The sequence below is a fragment of the Stegostoma tigrinum genome, chromosome 1 (genome assembly GCF_030684315.1).
Source record: "Stegostoma tigrinum isolate sSteTig4 chromosome 1, sSteTig4.hap1, whole genome shotgun sequence".
NCBI classification, from domain to species: domain Eukaryota; kingdom Metazoa; phylum Chordata; class Chondrichthyes; order Orectolobiformes; family Stegostomatidae; genus Stegostoma; species Stegostoma tigrinum.
In genome coordinates, this window is record NC_081354.1 from 184,913,847 (window position 1) to 184,926,481 (window position 12,635).

Here is a 12,635-nt window from a genome sequence, read left to right on the forward strand (position 1 = left end):
CTCTGTGCAATTAGGGATGGACAATAAATGCTGCCTGGCCAGCAATGTCCTCATCCTGTGAATGAATAAAGAAACAAAAATAAAATAAGAACCCATAGTGTCAGGGGAAAGGTACTGACATGGATGGAGAATTAGCTGACTGGCAGAAGGCAGTGAGTGGCGATAAAGGGGCCTTTCTCAGGATGCCAGCGAGTAACTTGTGGAATTCTGCAGGGTTCAGTGTTGGGAGCACAACTATACATTATGCATTAGCAATCTGGATGAAGGAACTGAGGGTATTATTGCTAAATTTGCAGATGACACAAAGATTTGTGGACGCACAGGTAGTATTGAGGAAGTGGGGAGGCTGTAGAATGAACTGGATCTGATAGAAGAATGGGTAAAGAAGTGGCAGATCGAATACGATGTGGGAAAGTGTGAAGTTGTGCTGTTTTGGAGGAAAAATAGAGGTGTAGGCTATTTTCTAAACAGGGAAAGGCTCATAAATCAGAAGCACAAAAGGGATTTTGAATTAGAATTAGGTTTTATTATCACATGCACACAAGTACAGGGATACAGGAGTGGAAAAATTTACAATGTGGTCATTCATGGTGCCATCTTAAGTACAAGAGACCAAGGTGCAAAATCTTTATTAAAAAGTGGAAAAATATAGAAATAAAGTAAAAGTTCAACATTACAGTTCCTCTCATTATATAGTAGTAAATAAGTAATAAAGTTAAATGCTTCGGGTTAGGTTCCTCCTTTAGCCATGGACCTGTACTCGTTCTCGCTGAGCATTCCCCACACTGGGCTCGATCTCCACGTTGCGCAGTCGCTACTGTGAGAGATTAGAAATGTTGTTTCTGCAGATAAGGATGAATGGTGGGATCTTGCAAAAGAAGACCATTATAGTCACAAGATTTTATAGCAGAAGTTTATCATTAATCAGAGACTAGGTTCTGCAAAGATGGCAGTTAGCACGACCAGAAATATTTTTTCTGCAGACAAGGACGTGGTAGAGATAAGGGTGTTGTAGCAGAGGCTTATTTCTGCAAACCTGACGATTCACATGTACAGCATGTCTAGTGCTCTTTAGGATAGCCAATAAGGATTGCAGTAAACAAGGGAATGGGGCCTTCGGCCGGCAGTAAAGGGAACAGTAAACAAGGGCTGTCCGACAGGACGGGGAATGATAGGATAAGAGAAGACCAATGAGAGCAGGGAGGCATGATTCCGCAACTTGTAAACTGTTTAAGAATGTTTAACATTCTTTGTAGTGTGTGCCTGTCTAGCAGACACCCTTTCTTGCAAGATCGTACGGAATAAAATTGTCTTGTTTCCAAGGCTTTGTCTCAGGCTGAGTTTGTGAGCGGGTTCTGTTTCTCACAATTGGGGGCTCGTCTGGGATCCGACACACCGACCGCTCGACACTCTTGGGACGACGGGGAAGGTGCGCCTCGCCAATTCCGGCGATCTCCAACTCCCTTGTTTGTCGTTTGCGGTTTGGGCGAGTGTGATCTGGACTGGGAGACCCTGGAAACAAGACGGGTAGACGCGGCGGGTCCGGTCGGGTAACTCTTGTGCACAAGACCTGAGTCAGGAAAGGTCTTAAAGATCTGTCCCGGCGACTGGGGGAGCAGCGGTATTTGCTGCAGGTATTGCCGCGGGGACGTACGGGATACGGGGAAGAGTTGTAACGACCAGGTAACTCCGTGCACGGACAAAGGTAAGAAAACTGACCTTTAAGTATTGCCTTGGTGGTCGGGGACATACGGAAAGTACAGGGAATTGGCGAAATATGAAAAGTATATAATTGGCCTGATTAATCAGACGAGTAAGGTGTCTGCCTGATTCGAGCACCCAGCCTTAGACTGGTTGTTAAGAGGGGAAATCCCCCACGCGAGGGTTAGGACTCTGAAGCGGGTGTGGAAAAAGGCGCCACCGAATCTCGACAAGATTAATTAAATTAGCAACAATGGGAGGCAAGGGGAGTTGCCTGAGTAGCGATCAATCTGCAAATAACGTCAAAGTGGAATATATTCCACCCGACAGCCCTTTGGGGAGAATGTTGGGCAGTTGAGAATACGGCTCCCGGACGTGGGAGAAAGACAAGACTATAATGATAAATTATTGTTGTTTTGTTTGGTCTAGAGAAAGCATTAAGGTACCTGATTTTTTTTGGCCCAAATATGGATCTGACGAAGATTGGCTGTGCCAATACCTATATATATGTACATCAAATGAAAAGAACCATTCAGTCAGAAAGAGTCAGATTATGCGGCTTGTTGGGTAGGAGGTGCGAAGGTAGGACTATATCCTAGGAGTGCAGAAGGATCAGGGAGAGGACAGGGAAAGGATGAACAAGAAAAACCACAATGGGATCCCCTAACATGTTTGCTGCCTCCATATCCCCCTCCTCCCCACTGACGGCCGTGAGTAGCCTCCACAACCAGCCCACGGCCCCAGAACTAACCCCAAACACCTGAAAAAGAGACGAACTCTGAGGTAAAAGACGCGGAACCTAGAGGCCCAGAATTACACGATCTACCACACGTAAAGGAGGGGCAGAAACAAAGGAAAAGGAAAAATTATACCCTTTAAGGGAGGTCCCGATTGGGGATGGTAACATTGGGTGTGTGAACGCTCCCTTAACCAGTAGTGAAGTTAGGATCTTTAAGAAAGAAACGAAAAGTTTAATAGATGATCCGGTCGGACTGGCCGAACAGTTAGATCAATTCCTAGGACCCAATTTATATGCCTGGGGAGAACTGATGGCAATTCTAGGAACTCTATTTTCGGGGGAAGAACGAAGTATGATTAGAAGGGCGGCCTTACAAGAGTGGAAAAAAAAAGACACCCAGCGGGACTAAACGTAGTCCCAGCAGATCAGAAATTCCCGAATGCCGATCCTCACTGGGACAATAATAGAACAAACGATAGAGAATCAATGTGGGATCTGAGGGAAATGGTAATATTGGGAATTAAAGAGGCAGCACCCAGATCGCAAAACTTTGCTAAAGCCTTCGAAGTACGACAGGAGAAGGATGAAACTCCTTCTACATTTCTTCAAAGGCTCAAGGAGGCCACAAGGAAGTATTCGGGGATGGATCCCGATGATCCAGTAGCTCAGGGACTTTTAAAAGTCCAGTTTGTAACTAAATCGCGGCCAGACATACAAAAGAAATTACAGAAAATAGAGGGATGGAGTGAGAGACAGATGGAGGAATTACTACGAGAGGCGCAGAAGGTATATGTAAAAAGGGAGGACGAGAAGCAGAAACAAAAAGCAAAAATGATGATCGCCGCCATTAACGAAGTAACAAAGAAAGAAAAAGCTGAACAGGGAACACGGAGGCAGAGAGAGAGACAAAGAGAAGAGGCAGATACTCGACACGGGAGACGACAGGCAGGATGTTACCATTGTGGAAGAGTGGGACATTTTAGGCGGGAATGCCCAGAGTTTACACTGGAAAGGGAAACGGTCTCCCTAATGGCCCTCGATGAGGATTACGGGAGTCAGGGGTTCCTTCCTCCCAAGGCCCACCGGGAACCCTTGATAAACTTAAAGGTGGGACCTGAAGGGGAGGAGGCAGTATTCTTGGTGGACACCAGTGCGGCACGGTCATCCCTAAGTTTTACACCTACTAGTGTTAAATTGACTAACGAGTATCTCAGGGTTTCCGGAGGAAAAGGCAAAGGATTCCCAGTGCCTATTTTTGAACCAACCCTAATTAGAAACGATGATAAGGAAGTGACAGGACAATTACTATACTTTCCCGACATTGGGAGTAATTTACTGGGTAGGGATTTGATTATATTGCTGGGCTTAAAAATTGGGGTAGAGAATAGTGCGGTAGCTGTAACAATGGCTATGTTAACGCCTAGGGAAGATCAACAAATCAGTCCTGATGTGTGGGCGAGAGCTGATAATGCAGGGCACCTAACTATTACCCCGTTGGTAATCACACTGACTCGAAAAGATGAGACGGTTTGGGTTAGACAATACCCTATATCCTCTCTCCTTATGAAATGATGTTTGCATTACCTTTCTTGGGTGGAAAAGGGGAATTACCAACTGTAGAGTTCAATGATAAGTTTTTAAAGAACTGTATTGTGGCGCTCGGTTCTTCTTTGTCTGTCCTTAGGAAGAAGGGTCTGTTGACCCAGACACCTCCACTTGAGTTCACAGTACATCGGAAACGACCGGGTGATTGGGTCCTGATCAAAACCTGGAAAGATACCAAACTGCACCCAAGCTGGGAGGGACCGTTCCTAACCCTCCTGACTACTGAAACAGCCGTCCGAACTGCTGAAAAAGGGTGGAGTCATCACACTCGTGTTAAGGGTCCGGTGGACGCTCCTTCCCCTCCAGCAGAGTGGCAAGTTCATCCTACAGACAACCCTCTGAAAGTCAAGCTGAGCGAAAAAGAATGAACTGAACTGATATGAAAGACTATCAAGTATTGGTTAGAAATTTTGTATTGTAAGCGTTGCGCGAACTCACGCCTCCCGGGTATTTAAAGGGTTAGAGAATAGACAGATAGGGGTTGGGAAGCTGAAATGAGCAGTCAGCTTTATATTGTCACGATAATATTGGTGCTAGTTGCCAAGGGGGTTGGGAAAAATCATTTTACCGCGTTATGTCACAATTATGCTAGAGTAACAGGGCATACCGACTGTTGGGTATGCGCTGCGATCCCACACCATGGAGAATCCGGAATCCCTCTCACGGTAATACCATTTACCAATAGAGAGGTGTGTGAGGTACAACAATTTGACTTGGGCTCAAATGATACCAAATGGAGATCTGAAAGGGGTGATTATAAATTCACGGGATGGTTCCCACGACCGGCTCCGAAAACGCCGGGTGCTATCCTTCCCTGGAGGAGTTGGCCAACAATACTGCCGATGTGTTGGCGGAGACCCAATCCCAAGTGGCGGCCATAACGACCGAAATGATTGCCACCAGGCGAACGACTCTCCAGAACAGGATGGCTCTAGATTGTATTCTGGCAGAGAAAGGTGGTACCTGTGCACCAATTGGGGAAGAGTGTTGTACATACATACCTGAGGTTTCCCATAACATTACTGATATCTCCCAACACGTGCGAGACAAAATCGCCAAGATAAGTGAGGCCGGTAACCGATACCGGAATGAAAAAGGCTGGGAATGGGGGAATTGGGGATGAACTGGTTGGGGAGAGTGGTTGGTTAATTTGGCCATCTATGGATTATTGATATTAGTGGGTCTGGTGGTGGGGTTTAATGCCCTCAAATGGATACTGAGCCAATTAATGACATGTCTAGGGGAACGAACCCTAGTACATCACCAGATGCTTTTACAATCAGCAGATGGTATGCAACAAAGAGAAAGTCAAAGAATGCTTCTAGAGTTCGAAAAACGAACATCACAAAGAGTGGTTTAAGGGCTAACCGTGTACAAGATTGTGAACATCAATGCCAGCAAGCATAAGAGGGCAGAAAATGGGAAAATAAATTAGAAAAGAGGCTTAATTAGTGCAGAAACAACAGTTTGAGAAAAAGAAAAAGGGGGAATTGTGAGAGATTAGAAATGTTGTTTCTGCAGATAAAGATGAATGGTGGGATCTTGCAAAAGAAGACCATTATAGTCACAAGATTTTATAGCAGAAGTTTATCATTAATCAGAGACTAGGTTCTGCAAAGATGGCAGTTAGCACGACCAGAAATATTTTTTCTGCAGACAAGGACGTGGTAGAGATAAGGGTGTTGTAGCAGAGGCTTATTTCTGCAAACCTGACGATTCGCACGTACAGCATGTCTAGCGCTCTTTAGGATAGCCAATAAGGATTGCAGTAAACAAGGGAATGGGGCCTTTGGCCAGCAGAAAAGGGAACAATAAACAAGGGCAGTCCGATAGGATGGGGAATGATAGGATAAGAGAAGAATGGGAGCAGGGAGGCGTGATTCCGCAACTTGTAAACTGTTTAAGAATGTTTAACATTCTTTGTAGTGTGTGCCTGTCTAGCCTTTCTTGCAAGATCGTACGGAATAAAATTGTATTGTTTCCAAGGCTTTGTCTCAGGCTGAGTTTGTGAGCGGGTACTGTTTCTCACACTACCGACCACCATCCTCTCCCTCATGCTGGGATCAATCTCTCGATCCTATCGCCTCTGCACTGCTGCCTTGCCACTGATTGCCATCCGGGCTCACCAGAGGCCACCTGAGTCCCACTCTCGCCCCCAGCCACCATCTTTGCCACTGCTGCCTCCACAAACGAGCTCCCTCCAGAATGTCAGTAGAGAGAAAAAAAGGTCTAAAAACACAGAAATAGTGAGAAAAGACAAAAGAAAAGTCATCGGAGCTGACGAGCCCCACTTTAGGAGCCCTAACTTCGAGTCCTTATTCAGGATTCGCTTAAAGTTAACATGCAGGTTCAGTTGGCAGTTAGGAAGGCTAATGCAATGCTAGCATTCATTTCAAGAGGGCTGGAACACTAAAGTAGGGGTGTACTGCTGACGCTGTACAATGATGTATAAACATCTGGTCAGACAGCATTTGGAGTATTGTGAGCGGTTTAGGCCCTAATCTAAGGAAGGCTTTGCTGGCATTGATGTGGTTCCAGACGAGATTTGCAATAATAATCCCAGGGATGATGGGCTTGTCATATCTGGCTCTGTACTCAATGGAGTTTCAAAGAATGAAGCAGGATCTCATTGAAACTTACAGAATACCAAGAGGTCTAGATACAGTGGACATAGAGAAGTTGTTTTCTGAAGTAGGAGTGATGAGGACCCAAGAATACAGCCTCAGAGAAAAGGGATGACCCTTTAGAACTGAGATAAGGAATTTCTTCAGCCAGCTTATCTATGGAACTCAAGGATACAGAGGGCTGTGGAGGCAAAGTGGCCCAGTGATTAGCACTGCTGCCTCACAGCGCCAGGGACCTGGGTTTGATTCCAGCCTTGGGTAACTGTGTGTGTGGAGTTTGCACATTTTCCCTGTGTGCACGTGGATTTTGTCCTGGTGCTCCGGTTTTCTCCCACAGTCCAAAGATGTGGATTGGCCTTGCTAAATTGTCCATAGTGTCTAGGGTAGGGGGTGAGTTTGGGTGGGATGCTCTTTGGAGGGTCGGTGTGGACCCGATGGGCCAAATAGCCTGCTTCCACACACAAAGGATTCTATGACATCATTGAGTGTCTTTAAGACAGAGTCTGGTGGTGATTAGTGAGGGGACCAAGGATTACAGGGAGAAGGCAGAAGAATGGAGTTCAGAAAAATATCGGCCATTATCGAATGGTGGCTCAGACTCAATGTGCTCAATGACCTAATTCTGCTCCTATATCTCAGAGTGTCTATATCTTATTCAACCTCATCTTTTTCCATTCTTATCCCTTATAATGCCCTGGCTCAAACCTGGTCTGTACCTTTAACGACCTGCTGGATATTTCAAATATCCTTCTGTAACCCTTATTAAATAACTAGTTTCTTTGGATATTGAATTCAGGACTTTGCTATCTATAAAGCCAATTTGATAAACATAAAATCAGTTCCCAGTTTGCTTATTAGTCTTTTCTGTGTGTGAGAAAGCCCACTATCAATAAACCTATTTTCTAGCAGCCACCTATGGATCCTCACATGATCATGGGCAGTTGTTGTAAATTATTCCTCAACCCTGCGTACAGATCATAACAGCTCTTACTGACACGCTTACACTAATATGTGAAACAATGTCTGCCGAGCCTCCAGGCACTCAGTACAAAAACCCAAATCCTCTTAAACCCAAGCTAGCAAGACTGATAGAAGCCTGGGCATGTCTTCAAATACCAACACAATGATTACAGTCAACGTCCTGTTAAAATCACGTTTATTTTAAACAATTCCTCTGCAAATACTGACACTCTCACAGATCCTTCCTGTAAATACTGAATACTCAAAAAAGGATTTTGTAAATAACAACATGCTCCTAAATTCCTTCTGTAAATACTGGCACAAATAGAAACACGTTGTAAATACTGACACATTCAAAGAAAGTTATTATAAATACCCACATACGCCCAACCGAAATAAAAATACTGGCACAAATAGAAATAAATTTTAAAACTGACACACTCAAAAATACCTTGATGTATATACCAACGTACTCACAGAATTGTAATATAAATACTGGCATTAATAGAAATGCATTGTAAACAATGATACACTGACAGAAACCCACTATAAATATGCACAAAAATTTGATGTATGCACCCACACACTCTCTGGAAACCCACTGTAAATAATGGCACAAATCTAAATACTCATATAAAACACTAAATAATTACACCTACATAGTTCAACAATTATGGTATTACAGAGGTCCTTCTCACAAAACTTGTGAAAAAATTAATGCCTTCAAGTATGGTTACCCACAAGTACTGACATGCAACCAATAGTGGTGGAGAACTATGGAGAAAATTCTGAAGGAGACAATTAATCTCTATTTAGAGAAGTTAGATCAGGAACTGTCAACATGGCTTTGTCAGAGGGGAGGTCACGCCGAACAAATCTGGTTGAGATTTTCAAAAAGGTGACCAGATTTGTAGATGAGAATAGTGCAGTTGATATAATTTGTATGGATTTACCAGAGCCTTTTGCAACATCCCATCTGGAAGACTTATAAAGAAGGGAATAACATAAACATGGGATCCAGGGTAACTAAGCAAGTTGGATCCAAAATTGGCTTAGTGGCAGGAAAGTAGTGATAGTAACAGGTGGTGCATACCACAGATGCTGGGTACCTTATTGTTTGTGATACGTATAAAAGGTGTGGATAAGCGTTTTGGAGGTGGACAATAAGGAAGTTTGTGGATGACACAATGGCTGTGCAGTTTACAGAAAGGAAGAAGGTCGTAGGGTACAGGATGATATAAACAGATTGGGCAGATCAGTGGCAGATGTGGTTCAACTTTCAACAATTCCAACAATTGATAATGGATTCACAGTCATTCTTAGATTCTTAACTCCAAATATTCATTTAATTCAACTTCCACCATCTGTGATGGCAGGATTTAAACCCAGGCACCCAGAACAAATCTGGGTCTCTGGATTAATGGTCCAGCGATAATACCACTAGGTCACTACCTCCCCCAGTTGTTGGAAAACCCACCTAGTTCACTAATGTCCTTTAGGGAAGGAAACTGCAATCCTTACCTGGTCTGGACTACATTTGACTCCAGACTTGCAGCAATGTCATTGACTCTTAACTGCCCTGTGGACAATTAGGGATAGACAATAAATGCTGGCCAACCAGCGTCGCTTTTATCCCGTGAATGAATAAATAAAGAAAAAGGATTCCGCAGGCCCCTACCATTCACAATATAAGTCCTGCTCTGATTTGCCATACCAAAATACAGCACCTTACTTTTGAATAAAATAAACACCATCTGCTATTCCTTGGCCCAGTGCTGGAGAAGCCCACCAAGTGTAGCAACATTCTTGAACACAGACATATGAGTAACATTTCAAGTTCAATACATCTCAATTCTGAAGACTTCTATTTTCTCTTCTTCTTGCCACATGGACAACCTCATATTTTCCAATGTTCTACTCCATCAACGTGCGGTTGGCACTAGTCTCACAACATAATTCAAAATCACTAATGTCCCAATGTGCAGTCTCACCAAGGCTCTCTATAATCACAGCAAGGCTTCACTCCTGTACTCACTTTCTCTTGTGACAAAGGTGCCTTCATAATTGTATGTTTTGACTGCATGTTAGCTTTTAGTGATTTACAAAATGACAGTATCCATAAAAATGACCACCAGACAGTCCTTGTGGAGACAGAAGTCTTGACTTCACACCGAAAATACCTTCTATTGCATGATCTTGATTAGCTGGGCCAATGGGCTGAGGAGTGGCAGATGGAGTTTAATTTGGATAAGTGCAAAGGGTTGCATTTTGGTAAGAAAACCAAAGCAGGACTTACACGGTTAATGTTGTTGAACAGAGAGACCTAGGGGTTCAGGTATGTAATTTCTTGAAAGTGATCTCACAGGTACACAGGGTGGTGAAGAAGGCATTTGGCACATTTGCCTTCATTGGTCAGAGCATTAAGTATAGGAGTTTGGATGTCAATTTGTGACATTGATGAGGCCACGTTTAGAATATTGTCTACAGTTCTGGTCAGCCAACTATAGGAAGGATGTTATGAAATTGGAAAGGGTGAAGAAAAGATTTTCAAGCATGTTGCTAGGAATGGAGGGTTTGAGCTATAAAAATAGACTGGAAAAGCTGAGACTTTTTTCCCTGGAGTGTAGGAGGTTGAGGGGTGACCTTTTGGAGGTTTATAAAATCATGAGGGACATGGATAAGGTGAATAGCAAAGGTCTTTTCCCTATTATAGGGGCATTCAAAGCTAGAGGGCTTAGGTTTAAGGTGATAGGGGAAAGATTTAAAAGGGACCTGAGGTGAAACTTTTTCACACAGAGGGTGATGTGTATATGGAATGAGCTGCCAGAAGAAGTGGTAAGTGTAGGTGTTGTTACAACATTTAAAAGACATCTGGATGGTTATATGAACAGGAAAAGTTTAGAGGGGTATGGGCAAATGCTGGCAAATGGGATTAGTTTAGCTTGGGAAACCTGGACAGCATGGATGAGTAGTTCTGAAGGGTCTATTTCTGTACGACCCGAATGTGGGTTATCTACAGGCACCCAAACAGTAGTCAGGATGTAGGGTGCAAGTTGAATCAAGAGTTGAAATTGGCCTGTCACAAAGGTATCACAACAGTTGTGATGGGAGATTTCAACATGCGGGTAGACTGGGAGAATCAGGATGGTACTGGACCCCAAGAAAGGGAGTTTGTGGAGTGCCTCCGAGATGGATTCTTAGAACAGCCCGTACTGGAGCCTACCAGGGAGGAGGCAATTCTGGATCTGGTGTTGTGCAACAAACCGGATTTGAACAGGGACCTCAAAGTAAAGGAGCCATTAGGAGGTAGTGACCATAATATGATAAGTTTTAATCTGCAGTTTGAGAGGGAGAAGGGAGAATCGGAAGTGTCAGTATTGCAGTTGAATAAAGGGAACTATGGAGCTATGAGGGAGGAGCTGGCCAAAGTTCAATGGTACAATACCCGAGCAGGGATGGCAGTGGAACAACAATGGCAGGTATTTCTGGATATAATGCAGAAGGTGCAGGGTCAGTTCATACCAAAGAGGAAGAACGATCCTAAGGGGAGGCAGGGGCGGCCGTGGCTGATGAGGGAAGTTAAGGACTGTATAAAGATAAAAGAGAAGTATAACATAGCAAAGATGAGTGGGAAGCCAGAGGACTGGGAAGCGTTTAAAGAGCAACAGCAGATAACTAAAAAGGCAATACACGGAGAAAAAATGAGCTATGAAGGAAAACTGGCCAAAAATATAAAGGACAATAGTAAAAGCTATTTTAGGTATGTGAAAAGAAAAAAAATGGTTACGACTAAAATTGGGCCCTTGAAGTCAGAAACGGGTGAATTTATTATGGAGAACAAGGAAATGGCAGAGGAGTTGAATAGGTACTTTGGATCTGTCTTCGCTAGGGAAGACACAAGCAATCTCCCAGATAGTGGCTGAAGGACCAAGGGTAATGGACGAACTGAAGGGTATTTATATTAGGCAGGAAACGGTGTTGGATAGACTGTTAGGTCTGAAGGCTGATAAGTCCCCGGGACCTGATAGTCTGCATCTTAGGGTACTTAAGGAGGTGGCTCTAGAAATCGTGGATGCATTGGTAATCATTTTCCAATGTTCTATAGATTCAGGATCAGTTCCTGCAGATTGGAGGGCGGCTAATGTTGTCCCACTTTTCAAGAAAGGAGAGAGACAGAAAACAGGAAATTATGGACTGATTAGCCTGATATCAGCGGTGGGAAAGATGCTGGAGTCAATTATAAAAGATGAAATTACGACTCATTTGGATAGCACTAACAGGATAGGTCAGAGTCAGCATGGATTTACGAAGGGGAAATCGTGCTTGACTAATCTTGTGGAATTTTTTGAGGATGTATCTATGAAGATGGACAAGGGAGAGCCAGTGGATGTAGTGTACCTGGACTTTCAGAAAGCCTTTGATAAAGTCCCACATAAGAGATTGATAAGCAAAATTAGGGCACATGGTATTGGGGGCAAAATACTGAGTTGGATTGAAAATTGGCTGGCTGACAGGAAGCAAAGAGTAGTGATAAACGGGTCCCTTTCGGAATGGCAGGCAGTGACCAGTGGGGTACCACAAGGTTTGGTGCTGGGACCACAGCTGTTTACAGTATACATTCATGATATAGACGAAGGCATTAAAAGTAATATCAGCAAATTTGCTGATGACACAAAGCCTGGCGGAAGTGTGAAAGGTGAGGAGAATGTTATGAGAATACAGGGTGACTTGGACAGGCTCGGTGAGTGGACGGATGAGTGGCAGATGCAGTTTAATATGGATAAATGTTTGGTTATCCACTTTGGTGGCATGAACAGGAAGGCAGATTACTATCTAAATGGAGTCAAGTTAGGTAAAGGGGAAGTACAACGAGATCTAGGTGTTCTTGTACATTAGTCAATGAAAGCAAGCATGCAGGTACAGCAGGCAGTGAAGAAAGCTAATAGCATGCTGGCCTTCATAACAAGAGGAATTGAGTATAGGAGCAAAGAGGTCCTTCTGCAGCT